This window comes from Acyrthosiphon pisum, chromosome A1 (genome assembly GCF_005508785.2).
Source record: "Acyrthosiphon pisum isolate AL4f chromosome A1, pea_aphid_22Mar2018_4r6ur, whole genome shotgun sequence".
NCBI lineage: Eukaryota > Metazoa > Arthropoda > Insecta > Hemiptera > Aphididae > Acyrthosiphon > Acyrthosiphon pisum.
The window spans coordinates 152,323,484-152,343,138 of record NC_042494.1 but is presented as its reverse complement, the minus strand read 5'-3'; the positions used below and the strand labels follow the sequence as shown (position 1 = coordinate 152,343,138).

At 28.3% G+C, this 19,655-nt stretch overlaps 1 protein-coding gene across 1 annotated transcript in view; it reads right to left on the bottom strand.

Moving 5' to 3' along the window:
- Window positions 1-5,824, bottom strand: part of LOC100166492 — a 42,617-nt gene extending 36,793 nt beyond the window's left edge. Inside the window, exon 1 of the mRNA XM_008183217.3 lies at window positions 5,530-5,824. The gene's annotated coding sequence lies outside the window, so the exon portion shown is untranslated. The remainder of the gene's footprint in view (window positions 1-5,529) is intronic.
- Between the last annotated feature and the right edge of the window lie 13,831 nt (window positions 5,825-19,655).

Here is a 19,655-nt window from a genome sequence, read left to right as displayed (position 1 = left end):
TATGTACGACTGAATAGTAATAAATTAAGTGGTTATTAAGCATTTATAATTTTATAATCAATGTTATAAGTTAATTATTTTCGAAATATAAAGAAAAATGAAAAATGAAGAATTCAAAGATGATGAAATAATACGTATATTTTCTTTAAAATATATTTAACGTGGTATCTTGACATTATACACACACCAATTGTCTGTAATCACAAAACAATATGGTTTAAGGCATGTCCAAAAATGTTTTTCATTTGACAGAGATGAATTAGATGATATTCATGAATTCATGTCCATTATTTTGCCAGTTGTGACTTTTGTTGTACAGAATTTTTTTATGAGTTTTACATTCTGTAATAATTATTATGTTTAAAATCATCACATTTTCAATTAAAAACATAAAACATACAAGTTCAACAAAAACAATTCGATAATTTCAAAATAAAGTTCAACTCATTCTATTGAAAAAAAAAAATGTTGTTTTACTACCATTATTATTCTACAAGTCATTATATACCGATGGTAACATATAGAAACATGTTTTGACAGCTAAAGTTATCATTTATTGTGGCCTCAATCGTACGCCGTACGTCAAGTTTTATTATAAGTACAAAAAAAAAATGATTTAGTCATTTGATGTGATCGTTTATATTTTATTAAATAAACATGAAAGTGATTATATGCACGTTATATTGTATTCGATGTTACAACTTCACAAGTTACAAATTATAAATTGAAAACCGTTATTTATTCATTGGTCACTAAATATAGTCTCAAATATTTTCAACTAAACAGTAGTTCGATAAAAACCATTTGTTAAGAGATCAGCATGCTGAAAGTGCACTTTCAAATAGTCGTATTTCAACTTTTTGCATCTATTAGCTGTTCACAAAACGTTTCAGACGCTTGTCTCAAGTGGTTAAGTGCATTTTTCGATTAACATTAAACACAAAAATAATTATGTCGGTACCTACACGAACAGTAATCTGAGGAGATGCGCAATGTAAACATGTCAAACATGTCTTCAATTAGAAACACTTTATTTTGTCCGGTCAGCGTATGTACTCTTTTTAGGGAAACATTTTATACAAACATTAAACGTGTGACGTGCAGGAAAAGTGTAGGTATTGTGTACTGCGAAACGAAATGGTATTATAAAGACGGAGGGAGGAAACTTTTCATCGGTTAGCTGTTTTACCGAACATATTATTGTGTTATCGATTCGTGATTAATGGCTGTCGGACGCGGTCCGACGATTGACCGTGCGAATTGTTCTACGAATTGATTAACGACACCGCCGTGGTGCCAAAATACGTTTTGGACGCTGACACGAGCCGCCGCCGCCGACACTTCCTCCTCCACCATATCTATATAGTTGCTGTCACGCGATTAATAAACACTATAATGTAGGTGCATATACCTTTGGCGTGCCTTTGACATTAACCTCCACGACGCCGCCGGGAGGATTGTCTCGACAATGACCTGTACCGACACGAACGTGTCTCCCGAAAAACTGACAAATGCCTAAATCTGTCGGTTTGTCCGTATACAATATAGATAAGTGCACTTCGAACCTATATACAAATCGACTCCGCCCCGCTTTAGAATTCCCACCAGGTTCGACATTCTACCCTTTTGGCTTCAACCCCGTGACACACGTCCACGAAGCGTACGTGTATTATCGTCCCCGAAGCCATCGGTGTTGAGGCCAGACTACAAAAAAAAAAATATCTAGATACAGATATAAAGGTAATTTCGTAAAAACATGCAGGTATATGGATATTAAAATTAGAAATAAATATTCAAATTTTTATTTTTATCGATAAATACCTTTCCACCAATATTGTAAAATTTATTTTTTATTTATACAAAAATGAATATATTATTTTTAAACGAATAACCACGCTTACGTGTCTGTGAATTCGGAACTCATGTGATTTTTTTATTTTTTTATTTAATTATATGTAATTACCCTACGTATATTTGCAAAAAAACTATTTCAAGTCATAACTTTTTAAATATTTGTAGCCGTTTATTTTATAAATTTAGTATAATAATACACACGAATAAAACCAATTGTCATTTATTATTAATAAATTAATTCACTGATGATAAATCTAAAAAAATATCATATTTATTACAATATTATCAACTATAAAACAAATTAAATATAAACATCTATTATCAGAAAAGGTGTAAGTACCTATAATTACTAATACAATTTGTATGAAAATATACAATATGATTAAATCTATAAAATGAAATGTATATAATAAATTGATCAAAATGGTTGGCGGTTGGTAACATTGATGGATTGATGGACAATTTAATTTAATTTATCTAGACGAATTGATGAGACTAAGTAAATTATTATAAAGATGCATTTTTTTGTATCTAGATACAAAACTGTTCAACTGTTGCAACCCGCCGAAAGTTTTATTTCATTACCTACCACAAAACGGTAATGTGGTCGATTGTGTCAGTCCGGAATTTATCCACGTTGTGCCATATGTTCGTATAAACCAAACCGGGATAGTGGAATTTTTTAGATGAAAATAGAAAACTTTTAGTCGGTTGTGTTGCTGTAGTTATTCGCACTTATAATATTAAATATATATGTGACAATGCTGTACATTCTACATAAACTCAATATCTATAGATATTAAACCACTAAAAATATTCCCTCATTATTATGATATTATGTTTATTGCTGCACTAGAGTTATATTGAAAATAATCATTAGAAAATCCTTTAAATTTGAACGTATAGTTTAAAGTATTGAAATCTCTGTTATTAGATACGCATATATCTATTTACATTTAAAACTTCGAGTACGGAATCCTTAAAAAATATTTTTTCAGGACGCCAGGACATGATGCACGTTCAGATTAACTAAAATACAACAACTAGGCAAGTGCCTATCTATTTATTTAAATTCGTATATTAATTAATATTTAGGTAAATATTAAAAAAACCACCGTGGATGAGCACACATATAATAGATATAGAAGCGAACATATAGTTATTAACGTAGTTGAAACTTTATTTTATACACTGTGATAAATGGTGACAATTTACATGGTCCAACTATAGTAGGTATATATACGTTTTTACACAGTGTATAATTTATTATATAGGTGAATTTAATTTACCCAAAAATGAGAGTAAATTCTAAGTATAGTATGCATACTGGTGAAAATTTCCATATATATTATAGTCGAACTTAATTTACTTAAACTAGAAGGCGCGTATATATACATAAAATGTAGATAAATTTCAACTTGAAAATATAATAAATTTTCATCCAATCTGGCTGAAAAGTATATTGACACACATTTTGTTTGCATCAAATTATATTTTATTTTATTTTTTACGTTTGTTGTAGAGCGAATACTAATATTATAATATCGATTATGAAAACTTTAAATGCATTGTGAGTAATTTAAAATTATGCAAGAAAATTGACGTAAAATATGTATAAACTTCCATCATTTAATTGCACGCAAGAGTGGTAAATATAAAAATAATTGCGAATTCATGCACTTCAATGGTTTATGGTTTTTTAGGTTAGGTACCTAAACCATAGTATTTAAAAATAAATAAATAATAATATATGTAATTATGTATAGTATTATTACAAATTTCTCAATCATTTTTAAACTATACAAAACTAAATAATCAAAAAAATCTTTGGTTATATTTTAATGACAATTATATTATATTTATGAATAATATCACAATATTAAGTATCGTTAATGATGTTATTGTATTATTATCTATGTAAACAGATAATGATGTCAAAAAAAAATATGTTAATTTTTATGTTTGTAAAAGCACAAAACTAATAAATTAATGTCTTGTAATATTGTATAACAGTTCTTGAATAATGTAGGTTTGTTTAGTTCAAAGATCTAAAGTATCACCGCACAACTCAATTTATAATTACATAATGCTTACCGTAATTTGATATAATAAAACTTAAACTTAAAATTAATTTATTCACGATAAATTATGTTGTATCCTTATGAATAATGTAGTTTAACAGAGAAAAAAGTATTATCACTCTTGTTTTTTTCTTTCAGTGAGAATTCCGATTTACAATGTGTCCTATACTCCTATCCTCGAGGGCGTGTTCAAGTCAGAAGTTGTGATCAAACTTTCCAAACCATCTGCAAATATGCTTGTTGTATTAAAATGTGTGTACCACGTACGAATATAAGTCAAAGTATGTTTTCTGAAACGTTTATGAATCGCTGCTATGAAATTAAACTAATCATTTACTCGTAACTTTTGCAGTGTCATTGCTGGTACGGTCAGTACCTACCCAACGCTGTATGATGGAAAACTCGGTGTTGATGAAATAAAAAAAAAAACCTTCATTAAAAATCCTGCCCTTTGCGATTCGGTCCTGTGTTTGGGGTGCATAAATTAATTCAGAGAACTATGCTGGCTGGAATAGGTACTAACCGCACTAGCACTGGCGGATAACGACGGTCAAGAATTAAAAACAAAAACTTTTTTTACGCTAGAGTCCAATAAAAATATTAAGTAGTCTACCTTTTTTTTTTTTTTTTGTAACCCTCACCTGTTATTCAGGATTACAAGCAAGGTCTTTATATCTTCCCACGTGTAATTTAAACTTTTGTTTATAAAGTTATTTAAACGGTGCGACTAAATTATGCAGTGGCAGTTCGTCTGAAACATGTCTTATTTTATAAGTCATTACTGTTTCCACTATATTGAAATAATTAGTTACTTTTTCTCAAATATTTATAATCAGATAACTATATAGTATCTTATTTAATTTACATAATGTTATGAGGTTAAAATAAACACTAATTTATTAAATTGTTGTATGCATTTAAACATTAACATTAAAGGCTATAGATTAGATTGCACCAAAAAAGCTAAAAGACGTATAATCTTCGGTTCTTGACTTATGTTATTTTTATTATCTGGTTTGAATATGAAATAAAAAAAAATGTATATTCGTACATTTTGGTATTGGTTTTTTAAAATTACAAATTGATTTCACTAAAAGGAAATCCGGATCCTCTCATCATTGAATTGCACTGTACATTGTACAAAGATACGTTTTTAGATTGTTTTGTGACCAACTACAGTATCAGTATATCACCAATTTTATATTATTTCCTCCGGGTTTCAAAACAGTATTGCATTGTATCTATAAAATGGAAAAAATAGACAAAGTTGTGGCCGTACAAAAGGTCTCGCTTAACTGTGTGAAATCTCTTTGAAAAGAACTATGAACGTCCACCCCTACTGAATCGGAGACATCGTTATTTTGAAGTGTTTTCTACACTAGACAAACGGATGTATGGCAGAGCGGATGTCAGTTCACATTAGCGGAGTATATATGCTACAAACGCTCACTAACAAGATCACACACTATATCGAAATATTTTCTCAAAAAATTTACCTTCGTTCGCGAGATGTGTCGAACTTTATCTTTATCATAACTATTATTTATTGGTATTATTAGCTAGGTACGTCAGTACTTGTAATAATGTGTCATACCTGATTTGTATGTATTTTTTCATAGACGAGTCAGGACTTCAATGGTTGAATATTTACCCGGCGTTTTTCATTTTATATATTTTGTGTACACCGTTTACAAAATATATTATGTTTATTTTTATTAGTAATAATATTTCGTTATTAAAATACGGTGTGATTATAAAAGGAATAACATTTATTTGTCACCTCAAAATAACTTGGCGCGAGACACGAACTATACCGGCAGAACAACCCTTGTACGTCCGACGAGGGTGCGTCGGGACGGTAATACACGTGACTACTGTGAGCGGCGCGCTCGTCTTATCCCTACTAACGGCATGCCGCTGCAGCGCTATCCGGGCTTGCGCTCCTCCCCCCCCCTGGTTTTTACTGTTACGAAGCATAAGAATCAAACAGTAAACGTGTATACGTAAACAATAGTCTGAATTTAATATAATAATTCTATACAACTTGTCACCAGTATTATAAGTACAGGAAGCGGTTTTAAATGCTCTAAAAAGCAAGAAAAATGCCTTAAAAAAATGCATTTATAAAAAAAAATAGTTAAAAAATGCTTGAAAAAAAATTTAATTTCCCGCGTTTCTGAAGATAGGTGATACATGAAAAAAATTTTTTGTTTGGAAAGCATTGTCTTAGGACATTCAGAACAAAAATGCAATTTGCATTGAAATCCACTCCCTACTTATTACAGTTGCATCATATTATCTAAAATATGTACAATTGTATGTAAAAATATTGTTATTCGATTACCTATACGAAACGATAGGCCAGATTGTGGTGGTATTCGGTGCATTCTGGATGTACTGATTCTGAGAATTAAACATCGATGTCAGTTGTCATATAATTATTAGAGGGGTAGATATAATAAGTCGTTATAAATATAAACACGACCTGAAAGAGTGACACTTTTAGACGAGATCTTGCAAAGTTTATACTATGAGAATTTTCATTAATACTACTAGAATTTAATGTGGAACACTTAAAAATGTATTTATTATTTTTTTTTTTTTATTGGAACAAACAAGAATTAGTTAGGCTATATAAAAATGTATACAATAGGTAATATGACCCTACTTCATAATTCTAGGTGGGTTTTTTTTTGTATTTTTGTGTTTTAAATGTTAAGGAGGTCCCTGGGCCAATTTTGCTCATGATGGCGAGGTGGGTTATCAGGGAGTGTAAAGAAAGAGTGACTTGAAATTAACAAGGGATTTCGAAATATTTTGTGATTTTTTAATTTATTAACTATAATTCAAGTAAAACGCATTCGTTCAATGATTGTATGATATCGGTGCGCAACAGTACTACATAGTGTTAAAAGTTAATACTCTTTGATCTCTAATGGTTAGGTATAATAATAGTACCTAATAGGTACGAATGGTAAAACTTGTCGCGGAATTGCGGAAATACGTTTTTTTCGTGTTAGACGCCACACCGTATAATACGATTATTTTCAATAAACCAATATGCGTAGTCCAATGACATGCAGTGCATAGATTATTATTCAATTAGTTCAAAGTCACTTCAATAAAACTAGTAGCCATCGTTCACGTCTAAATTTAAAAAAAAAATTGTATAGACATTTGGTTATAGGTATAGACGAATTTTTCTTTTCAAACTAATTTTTCTTAATATAAAATAACAAATACAATATAATTTAGAGATAAAAAAATTAAATAAGTACCTCTTTTAAAGGCAGTGGTATTTATTATCAGAGGTAAATTATAATACAGTTACTTACTTCACATATAATAAAATATAAAATAGGAAAACACAAAAGTATAAGTAAATAGATTCCTATAGTATAGAAAATAAAGTACAACATAGCAACATGAGTTTTCTTAATTGTATTTAATATATGGAAATATGTAAATTTAATCAATAATGTCATAAATTGCCATCCAATTAATTTTAGATTCAGAGCAAAGCAATTCACATGATGTATGCTTTTTTACGTGATCGTCTTTTGAAGTAGTAAAAATGCTTAGATTTTCAACTTCACTAACTTTTATGGTAGAAAAGTGAATCTAGTAGTCGAGCGATCAAAAACGAGGTAAATATATGTTCAAAAAATTGGCTGGTTGAATATTATATCCAAATCGAATGTAATATCTAATAATAATATAAGAATAACGATTTATAGGTATGATAAACAGTCCATAGGATTTTATATTATACAAATATACAGAATGATTCACTGAGCACGTCACCTGAATTTTTCCTTCAACGACGTATTTATTCAAACTCTGAATTTTGGTATTTTTAAGTGTACTTAGGAACCAGATTTTCAATCATTTAGATTTGCATACCATTTATGGAGGCGAAACAAACCTCATTTTCTTAAATGAGAATAACCATGATGCAACCTTTTATAATGTTAAATATTATTTAAATGTTGATGTATCTAAATACAAATTCAAATGAGTAGTTTTTGTCTTTCTGAATTATTAAATTGTATAATATACCAAGGATAATATTCCTTAAAAATCGTTTAAAAAATATATAAGATACATTATGTAACATTGAATCTAGTATTTAAAATTATTTATATTATTAATTTATTTTAGGTAACTACTGTCCTACTCGGACTATTTTTACAAATTCTAAAACATCGACGAATTAATATTAATTACTAAATTTTTAAATCATCATGACCCAACATCTTCCAAACGTATTATCACAAACCTATTATGCTAAATACACAAAATTAAATACCTCAAAAATGATAAAACTACTATTTGGAATTTCGATTTCGATAATTCGATATTATGTACCTACATCAAAATTTCCAAATTCCTGATTAACAATTTATAGAAAAGAAATGATTCTCGTTTTAAAAATGAGTTAGTATCGGCACATTCCTAAAATGGTACAAAAAATGTGAAATGAAACAAATGATCGTCTAATAGAAATAAAATCCAAAATAGCTCTAAGTCCATAATATATAGGTACCTACTATTACTTTAGTTTAATTTATTCTGCAAAAATTATTCACGCATTTTACTTAAATTTTATAAAAATTATGGTTAAACATGACATTTAAAAAAAAAATCTAGCTCAGTCCAATTGTGGGTGGAGTGACGTTCCCTTCACCACCACTGGGTGAGTGAAATGAGACAAGCAGGTACGCACATTGAGTTGTATATGACTCTATATTTCAATTTAATTTTTTTTTAAACACAAAATATGTTCAAATGGTAATCATATTCCAAGTTCCAACATTAGTTTTGATAAAATTCAGTAGTCGAAGAATGAAGATTAATTGAGTACATTGTTTTAACATAATATTGTTGGTTTATAAATATTTAAAATAATATGATATTGATTACTTAATTCTTAATTTTATTTATTGTTGTATAAGGTAAGTTATTCAAAGTCATTTTATTCTATTCAAATGGTTTTCAATGTTCAAGTGTATAAATAAGGTTAAACTTGGTGTATGAATAACTCTAATGAATCATCGTTAAGCAATTGAATATTTAATAATATTACCATAAATTACTTAATTTTGATACTAGAATATCAAATATGTTGCAATCATTTGCTAACCATACAGGAATCAAAATGTTGATGTTGATCAAAGACTCGAAAAAAACTATCTACTTTATTTTTTAGGTGTTTTTTTAAGTACCTACCTCAATAATTACATTTTATTACTAATTATAAGTGTCAAAAGTCCATTACAAAATATTGTACTTATCCAATTATTACGAGTGGCTAAGCCCAGATTAAGATCATTTTTGGCCGGGACTAAACAGTAAAAATATACCCACTATCCATATATGACATACGTATTATAGGAAACATACTACCGGCAGGGGCCTTATATTGGATTTCCATTGTGGGTCCCCCTGGCCCCCATGGCCACTCTTAATCCTGGTTTGCAATTAGCACTATAGGATTTATATGTAATATGCATTTATTGTTGTTGAAATATGCTAAAATGTTCACTAAAATTACCAATATTATTATCCAAACTACTGCTATAACTTATTGAAGATACTTTTTATGTACCTAAGCTAAATTATTTTTGTTAGTCGTACTATTAGATAAATCTACAACAATTTTGCAAAATCGTTAATTTTATCGAGTTTAAATTATCAGTGTAACATATTATATCCATTACATTATTTTAGCTTAAATATTCCACAAATCATGCATTTCTCGTGTTTATAGCTAGAATATTCAATAATATGCGTTATACACATTAAATATAATGCAAAAATATTCAAAGTAAAAAGTAGATCGTTTGTATTAATATGAGGTAAATCGTGGGAATTACTTACCAAATAAGTAAAAAGACGCTGTGAAAAAAAACATAAAAAATACAAATGCACATAATCTTAGCGTTTGTTACGAGTATCATAATATTATTGTTGTTCATTATTGAAGGTTACTCATTCATGTCTTTGATTGTATTTTTCCCCATGTTTATAATCGATTGCAATCGAAGAGGACCGTACAGTGTACATTATGTGGTTTTCTGCACCAACAAGTAGGTTGGTTATTTCTATGGAAGTATAATATGTAACCTAACCTATCATATGGACTATGGCTAAATCTATATGTTTGGAAACCAGCCAAGAAAGTTAATTAGTGTGATAGTACAAACGTTCTCTTTTTGTCAGACAACAACACTATACCGGTATTGCAAATGGCATGACGATTTGAATTTAAGTTATATTGTACAATATATACTCAATGGTAGTAAGTACTAAAAACAATGAACGGCGCATAGTAGGTAATTACCACCTGTGTGTATGTATGTGTGTATGTTATATAGTGTAGATCTATTACTTAAATTGTACAACAACTTTAATTTAGAGTCATGCAGGTAATTCAGCGAACATTGCAATGAATTATCTTATGACCACTGTTCAAAGGATATAATATTAACTATACCTATTACCAGTAACGAAAATAGGAAGGGGGGCTTAGAATAGGGGGCCAAAATCACTCAAAGCCCCCTCAAAAAATAATAGTATACCATTCTTAAAAGTATGTACCTATAAAGTATAATTTAAAAAAAATGTGTTGGGACTTGAGTCCCCCTAAACATGTTTCCTATTTGCGCGACTGCCTATTACTATATTAGTATTTCATTTTTAATCATACTGATTACTGACATACTGAAAGTGATTCATAAGTGACTTTTGCAAAACAGAATTTGCACAAAACATTACTAATAAAATGTACGTACATAACATAAAAATAGACACAAAAAACGTATAAAATAACTATAGAATTTGTACTTAATATTTAGGGATGAATTTATATATATATAATGTTATATGTCCAATGCCTAGCAAAATCATAACATAAAAGTTTGATTTTTTTTTTTTGGTTGCTCCGATACATTTAAGTACAACGATTCTATTAATACATAAGCGATACTCTATTATTTTTTTTAAATTTTTGTTTTAAGATCACTGGAAATATAATGACACCTGATAAGATTAAGTTGAGGAAAATCCTTAAATTGATGTGCTCACATGCTTAATCATCCATGCAGGGACAGTACACAAATCAGAATTATGTCAAACCAAAATAAATTATGTGAGTGGAGCTCGTTGAACAAAAACTACCTAAATACTAAACTATACGACTCTTTCTATGAACCCAGCCAAGTTAGTAAAATTTATACAGATGTGTCAAATATGTTTGATCAAGTTGATCATTTCTTGATTAGTTTAAATGATCTTTTACTCTCTTAGTTATTATACTTTTTTCCTAGCTTATAAACTTAGCATCTACGGAGCTCCGTCCTACCAAACTTCAAATGTTTTTCGATGATTTGAAACTCCACATCCACGTGTGACGTGTCAACTCAACTTCCTTTCCGACTGTTATCATCTTCAAGGTGGCCTCATATTTTTTTTACTTGAGATTAGTCTGACTGTGAAGAAGTTACATTCATAGTTCATACCTTGTTATTTATATCACCTTAGTTCTCCAACCTACGACTCACCGATTCCAAAATAATTGTTTTAAAAATATATTACTTAGTTTTTATCAGGGCTTGCATAATAATGTAATGATTACAACGTTATATTTGACAAAAAACGATTGAAATTTGTAAACGTAGTTATAATGGAAAGCGATAATCAAAAATTATTAAATACCTCAAAATAAAATATATTATATATCATTCAACAAAAATAACGCAAAACGTAATTTATAGAATATCATCAAACGAAAAACATCCCAAAACGTAATTTATAGAATTTCATTGAACGAAATAATTTAAAATCTATTTATTTAAAAGTTATATTGGTTTCGTAGAAATATTTATTTCATGGATAGGTACGAACATTATAATTGATTATATTATATTCCGTATCCTGGCCATTACCTAACCGCATTAGATATTTTTTAATATATTTAATAGGTCTTAGAGTCTAAACACTTTTCTAAATAACGATAAACGCAAAACTTGTATAACGTTTTAATTCTGAATAACGATAAACGCAAAACTTGGATAACGTTTTAATTCTAAATAACGATAAAAAAAAAATTGTGTAACGTTTTAATTGTAAATAACATAAAACGGAATTTTTGAACATTTTATTTATTATTAGTATAATTTATACTAGGTAATAAATATTTTTCAAATAAAATATTTTTATGTTCATCTTATTGGCTATATTTTATGTTTTTTCGTAATTTACTACATATTCACAAAATATGAAGCTTTACGGAATGCTGTGAGCTATATTAATTTTTTTAAATCGATAAAAATAGAAATAATTGTCTACATCTTAGTATACAAGTCGTGTAACAGATTGACCAGAAAAATATAATAAATTTTGTTCTATTCAATATTATAATTTATAGACGCGTACAGTAGGTATATATTTTTTTATTTTTTAATACTGAAAATATAAAAATTATATTAAATTAAATTTTGGAAAAATTCAAATCGCTTATTTGTATATCTAATTTTTAGAAAAATTTGGATGTTAAAATTTTTTTTTACTATAAATACAAGGCTTTGACTGCATTAGTCATTGGCCGCTATTAATGTGTTACAAAAAGGTTTTAGTAAATTATAGAATATAAGTTTTTTTCATATATAACTTCGAATAAATAAGTGAGTAACAATCGAAAATTAAAAATTAATAGATGTTTTACATTTTACTTTTGTTCTGATTATATGGTTTAAAAATGTTAGTTTAAGTCAAGAAGATTTGTTTTTACAATTTTTTAAGCTATTAATATTTTTGTCAGTCAATTTATTCGAAACGAAATAACTTTATTCAAAATATTTTTCTTGAAAATTTTCAAACTAATTTTTTATCCTTATAATTTTCATAGTTTTTTTTTTCATACATTTAACTATAGTATTCATTTTAATTTCTCATGTGTCAGGTCTTTCTGTTACACTCCGTATATTAATTGTAAGATAACTATAAATTATAAATCTTCATGAATCTTAAACAGATATTGTGCAAAATAAGTTTTTATAATTCATTAGCCATATAGCTATAGATGTGATAAAACTAGGCAGTAAAATATCCTATGTTATTACTTGGCCGCTAAATCTAAATTAACTATTATAGATAAGTCTTAGTAAATGTTAATTTATCCAAAATGTATTTTAATTTTTTGTTGAACCAATGTATAGGTAATAGTATAACTATTTTGTTATAAAGTTAATTATTTAAGAAAGATTTTAAAGCATTAAATAAAATCTTATATTTTTATAAAGTTGATAAGGTGACTTGATATTCGGATTTTAGATTTTTCAGTAATCCAACACAGTAAATTCATGCTAAAATTATTATTTTTGTTTTTGTATATATAATTAGATAATTTATGTATTTTAATATATTAAGTGACAAATGGTAGAGCAGAGACTTGGATGTACCGTACTACCGTATAATCTTAAAGTAATTTGAAATATTTCGATATAGAGGAGATGGAGGATGTTTATAGCATTCGACGAAGACTAGTGAAATAATATTTAAATAAGTAGAAACCATGGAATTAGAAACGTACAGATGGACTGCGCAATGGGAATCTCAACGTGAGTTTGTGCGAGCGAATTAATATTATTATCCAAATTGGTTTCAGCTGGCAGCAGTATGCACAATAAAATACAGCATCGTCTCGAGGACACTAAATAAGAAAAGTTCCAGCGCCGTCCTGACAAACTAATCTGACTACTGGCACGTTTACCTCCATCGTCTATACCCCCGAGGACTTGGCCCATCAACGATGTGAAATATTGCGGTCGGTCGAATTAAAGAAGAGAGAGAGTGAGAGAAAAACCAGAACACGTCATCTTATTTTTTTTCAATCTGGAATATAAATCATCGTGGTAAAACAGGTACCGAAGGGATTTCATAAAATGATTATTTTTCTAAATGCAATATTGTTTTTTTTTTTTACAGTCGTAATCAAAAATGAATTTACAGTTGATTAAAAACATTATAAGCATAAAAAATACCAACAGACAGTGGATAAAGTATGTTCTCAGATCTTTTTGATTACTCGAGAAACGGTGAAATCCACTGTAGTATTATCCTGTCAAATAAAAACATTAGGTTTATAATGCAATATTGGTTTTATATATTAATGCGATGACTTATGGTACATTCTTCTACCGGTACGTAAAATTTGGATTTTCTGCGAAAAACACGTAAATAATGTAAGTAACTAATTCTTTTATTTTATGTGGATTGTTCAAATAAAAATACAGGTATTGTTAAGTTAGGTAATATAGTATAAAAAAACTACATATAATTTATATCTTGAATCAAGTTTATTTGCATAATGTATTACCTATTTAATATTATTGACAGTATGGAAATCAGACCACAAAAATCTTCCAAGACCTACAACAACGATTGAAAAAATAACTTTGATATTATTCTCTATAGAAATGTAATATATTTTCATAATAAAATAGTGGTAAATAACTAAAAAAAGTAACCCATTATTCATGATCAGCTTGCGTGAACGGCAACCACCTGCTGTCATTTTAAAAATATGTAGGAAGAAACCACTGTCGATTACCACGACATACATAAACACTATACATATATATACATACACTATACATACATTTACATGACATTAAAAAAAAATAAGTTATCTGTCATGAAATCGTAACAAAGTTTATTCATATGAAGTGTTAAATTTTTTTTAATCGTATTTACGATTTAGGTATATAATTTTTAACCCTGCTCCCACCCAATTATGTGTACCCAGTTTTCCGCTTTGTATATAATATGTGGCTCATAAGTTTCCCTGTCCTAGGTATTGTTACTAGCATTTGTAAGTAACGGTTCTGAACAATCTTTGGAGTATTTTAACTACGAATTCAGTAGAACCTAATTTTTACCAGCGGTTTCTTTTGATTAACCTCCAGCTAGAATACTTGATACAGGAGTAAATATAATTACAGTTTATCTAACGCATATCACAGTGACTAACACTCGTTCATGCGAAAAAATAAATATAAAAATACGTGTGTTGTAAGGAAAATGAGTACTATTCATAAGAAATTAAAAGAAACGACAAAACGATAGAGGAGGATATTCATCCACTATTAGAATAATGGACTGGTTATTTATATAATTATCTACGCGATTATCATTCATTACCTACTTTATACTTAAATAGTCGAATATATTGGGTACGTGGTAAGGGTTTCAGGACAACTGGACAAGTGTGCGAGAAAAGATATTCTAAGATTCTGAGAGGGAAAATGAGTGCGTATTTGTTTTACATTGATGTGTGTGTCACCACCTTTTAGAGCTTTGAAGTTCAAATTCTGACGAAATATTGGATATACGTGCAATGAAGATTTATCCTCAAATATTGTTATAATTAAAACATTATAACTGTAAGAATTTGAAACTTTCCACTATCACGTATATATTCTTATTTTCTATATAAAAAAAATTAAATATTTAGATTAATTTTAAGCTATTTATGCTTCAAACATATTCTAAAATATGTATTTCTAAAACGCCAATAACCCCGGTAGTTGAGGCGTATAAATAAATAAATAATAAAAAAAGAAATATTCTAAAATATGCCAAGCTTACCGTTCAACAGTACTTGGTTTAGTTTAAGAAAACTATACTTATAAATAAGGTTAGGATTTAAATTTTAAATGCAATAAAAAAATGGTAAAACATGTATTTTATTTTTAAAAGTATTTATAAGTACGAAAAAACTGTAATGCTTGTAACTTATAAGTTAATAACTATATAATTGATATAATATTATAATCATTAATAATATAATATAAGCGATTTTATGGTCAAATTTTAGTTTAACATACTGTACGTATACAGTATTACCAATATAAAAATAAATTATTAATTGCTAATAGTAATATAGATTATTTAAAAATATACTTGGAAGTAGAGGTTGACATACCATTCCTACTCAGAATCATTTGTCCTATGCAATGATTTATCATTGAATTCTAATTTAACACATACATCACAGTGACTCACTCAATGGTGAGGTTAAAAATATGATTTGTTTGCTAGTTGGGCAGTGGAATACATTTTTAAATTTGTATACAATTATTATTATGTTTTTTAAGTTAATATAAATTATAAACTAACAGTTTACGATGTACCTAACTGCAGTGCGTTAAATATAAAAATATCTAAAATATGGGGAAATAGATATAAAAAATAAAATACAAAAATATATATTTTATGTTTTGGTAATGGGTAAATATAGTTTATTATTAAGGTACAAACATATTTTAAATAGCCTTTCAAGAGCTGATAATTTCTCAATTTATACAATAGTTCCAGAAAGAAAAACTACAGATTTGTGTGGAAAAAATAAAAATTTTAATCAAGCACGTTTTGACGGTCTTCCTAATTCTTATGTGAATGGATTTTATTATAATGTGTTATTATATAATTCAAGTAAAATACATGACACACCATAATTACTGTACTCCGAGGTAGTCATCTCTGGACTCTGATTATCTTATCTGATAATTTTTGGCTTGTGCTGAATAAATGTTATATCTTAATATATACTTACGTCCATTGATTTATCCTTTATGTATTAGTATTTCATAAATATAGGCATCACATTTCATATTCAATAGAGAACTGAGAAGCCATTTAAAATTTAAATATTTTTCCACCAAGTACTAGTTTAGAAACTAGATTTAGTTTGAATTATTATAAAACATGAATGGAAGCTTATACTGTTTTGTTTGCAAAATTATACAAGTAAAATAATTATATAGTGGTATGAGACAACTTCAAAAGCGATATGAGTATTTAAATTGCATATTGAACAATCCTAAGATTAAGTTAGTGATTAAAATAAACATGCAAAACGGCCGTATTGTCTGAAGAGTCATATTTGAGTTCATTGCCGATACCCGGATTATTAATTTTAACTTAACTATGCTCCTTTAGCTTAAGAACAGATTGCGTAGAGGTCAAGTAAGCCTCTTAAATATGGCAATATTAACTGTTGAAACAACTATTAAATAATCGAGGTAATTATGACGTGAACGCTAAGTTTAATATAACAGTTAATTATATATACATAGAAGTTATTTTTAAAGTAACTTCCCTCTACAAAATGATAATACATTATAATATATTTCAGATATCTACATGATATATAAAATAAGGAATCCGTCTGACTAATTCATAGTTAACCAAAATATGATAACCAAAGACTTGAAATGTCTATGGTATATTCGTTCCGCCGTATAGAGGTGCACTCTAAAATTAGACAGGGATAATTTAGCACCTAGACTGCCAGGGATAATTTTACACATGAATTTGTTGGATCACGAAAAACGAATATTTTTTTGTTTATATAGAATGGCCATTGGTTACAAGAATAAAATTATAATTATGATAATGGATATCATTTTAGAGCTGTTTTTTTTTTTTATATTTGGTAAAAACGTTCTTTATTTAACAAACGGGCAACGCCGTGTAGGATCAGCTATTCAGCTAGTATTTTATAGTGCAATGATTAAATATTTACAAAATATCATAATTAATATAATAAAAATAAATAATGTATTTTTAAAAATTAAAGACAAGTTTTGGAATAAATATATATGTATTTTACATCAACACTTTTTGAACATTCTATATTTACTATAATAATTGTTCATGATATTAACGTAACTTTTTGGTGATTTAAAACCGGAGAAAATTGATTCAGCCGTGTAGGAGGTTATATAACTCATCATTGGGAAATTAATCACTAAATGATAAACCATTGTACTCGAAAAATGATTGTGAGAGCAAAATATACACAAAGAAACCTTATATTAAATTGTAAAGCTTTTTGACAGAGAAACAACAATTTTTAATTTTATCGACTCAAATCAATTTTTAAAAATGTCAAATTAAAGCTCGAAAAGAATAAAACAATTAAAAAAAATTTTATTTTAATATTCAAGCTGAATAAAAATATATTTTGTTATAATAGTGTCACTTCACAACGCCTATACATCAATGGACGCAAAATCGGAATTTTTTACTATGTTGCAAATGTGAAAAACAGAGACAACAAATATCGGTACCTAATTCTCTTAAAATTTAATACAATTAATCGTGAATAAATTCTAAGTAAAATGTTTTTGGGTGTTTATTATTACTAATGAGTTTATTGGTAGGTGTGTTTATGAATTAAGACTTGTTTTTTATTACATTTTAAATCATAGATTGTAAATAATGGTTTTGTCCTATTATAATTTAGTGTAGTTATAGACATTTTAATTGCAAAACCTTAATTTTCTATCACCAGGATTAACAACAATAAGATAATAATATAATATATTATTTTTATTAACGAGTATTACGAGCCTTTTGTAATTTAAAAATGGAAAAAAAAGTTTTTTAAATACTATTCATTAAACTGCCATCGTTTGGAAAAACCATTTTTCAAATATAATGATTTATCTTGAAAAAAAAGAATGAACAATATTATTCATCACTTTATTGACCTAATAATAATCGAAGCGAAACGAGTGCCCTTTTTCATTCAATTTGTTTACCTACGTCGAAAATAATTCAGGAAACTACTAGTTAATATATGAAACTATATATAGTTTTGGATTCACATACATTATTCATACTTCATACTACCTATATATACCTACGCAGCGCTCTGCGCGGTGTATACCTACGCGTATTACGTACTACGACGGATTTAAAAGAATTATTGACCGAGAAAATCCAAGTTCGAGCAGTGGTCCCCTCAATAACCACGATATCTCCGAGGACTTTTGGAATAAAATTGCTCCTATATTTCTTTCAAGACCGGCCACGCGCTCGGGGAATACGGCCAGCTGCTGGTGCCCAGTGGCCGCCCATCGCCTGCTGCAGTAGCCGCTGCATAATACGAATACGAAAATAACTCAATATACAAACGAAATTCAATAACTCTCCGCCATTCCTTTTACTCTTTGCAAACTTGTTATAATACATTTTTATGGAAACGACAAAATAAGTGATGTTATTTTTGTAGCAATCATTTTCAACACAATTCTTCCAAAAATGTTATATTTTATTATTATAATTATATCACGTTACAGCGGTTGTTTCTTTAAAAAAGGTAGCAGTGAAATAATTTTAAAAAATAGCAGAACAATTTTCACCGTTGAAATTAAAATAATATGATATATGTACTTGCAAATCGTGATAATTTGAGTATTTATGATTTTTTTGAATTTGGGTTGGGAAGGGCCGGGTTGTAATTATAAAGAATAATTTTAAAGCCCTCATATGGAATGGTAATTATCATAGGCGTGCGCAGACTTTATTCGCAGGTTATGCAATAAGGAAAATAGGGCCCCCCTCACAAATTCTAATCTTTCTTTAATTTATTCTAAAAAACAATTCTAAGCCGTTAAAAATTTTTTTTAACACATGTAGGATTCAATTTACATTTTACAATCTAAGTTTTTGCAAATATACTAGGTACTTAGCTTTTTTGCTTCCCTCGGAATCTGAAATCACACATAGTTTTACAGAAGAATATTAAACAAAGCGCTGTAGAAATAAGTAATTAATAATTTTGTCTAAACACTCTAAACGATTAACGAATTATGTCAAAAAACATCGGCTCGTCGGAATACAGTTCAACTTTTCATGGTAAACGTTCTA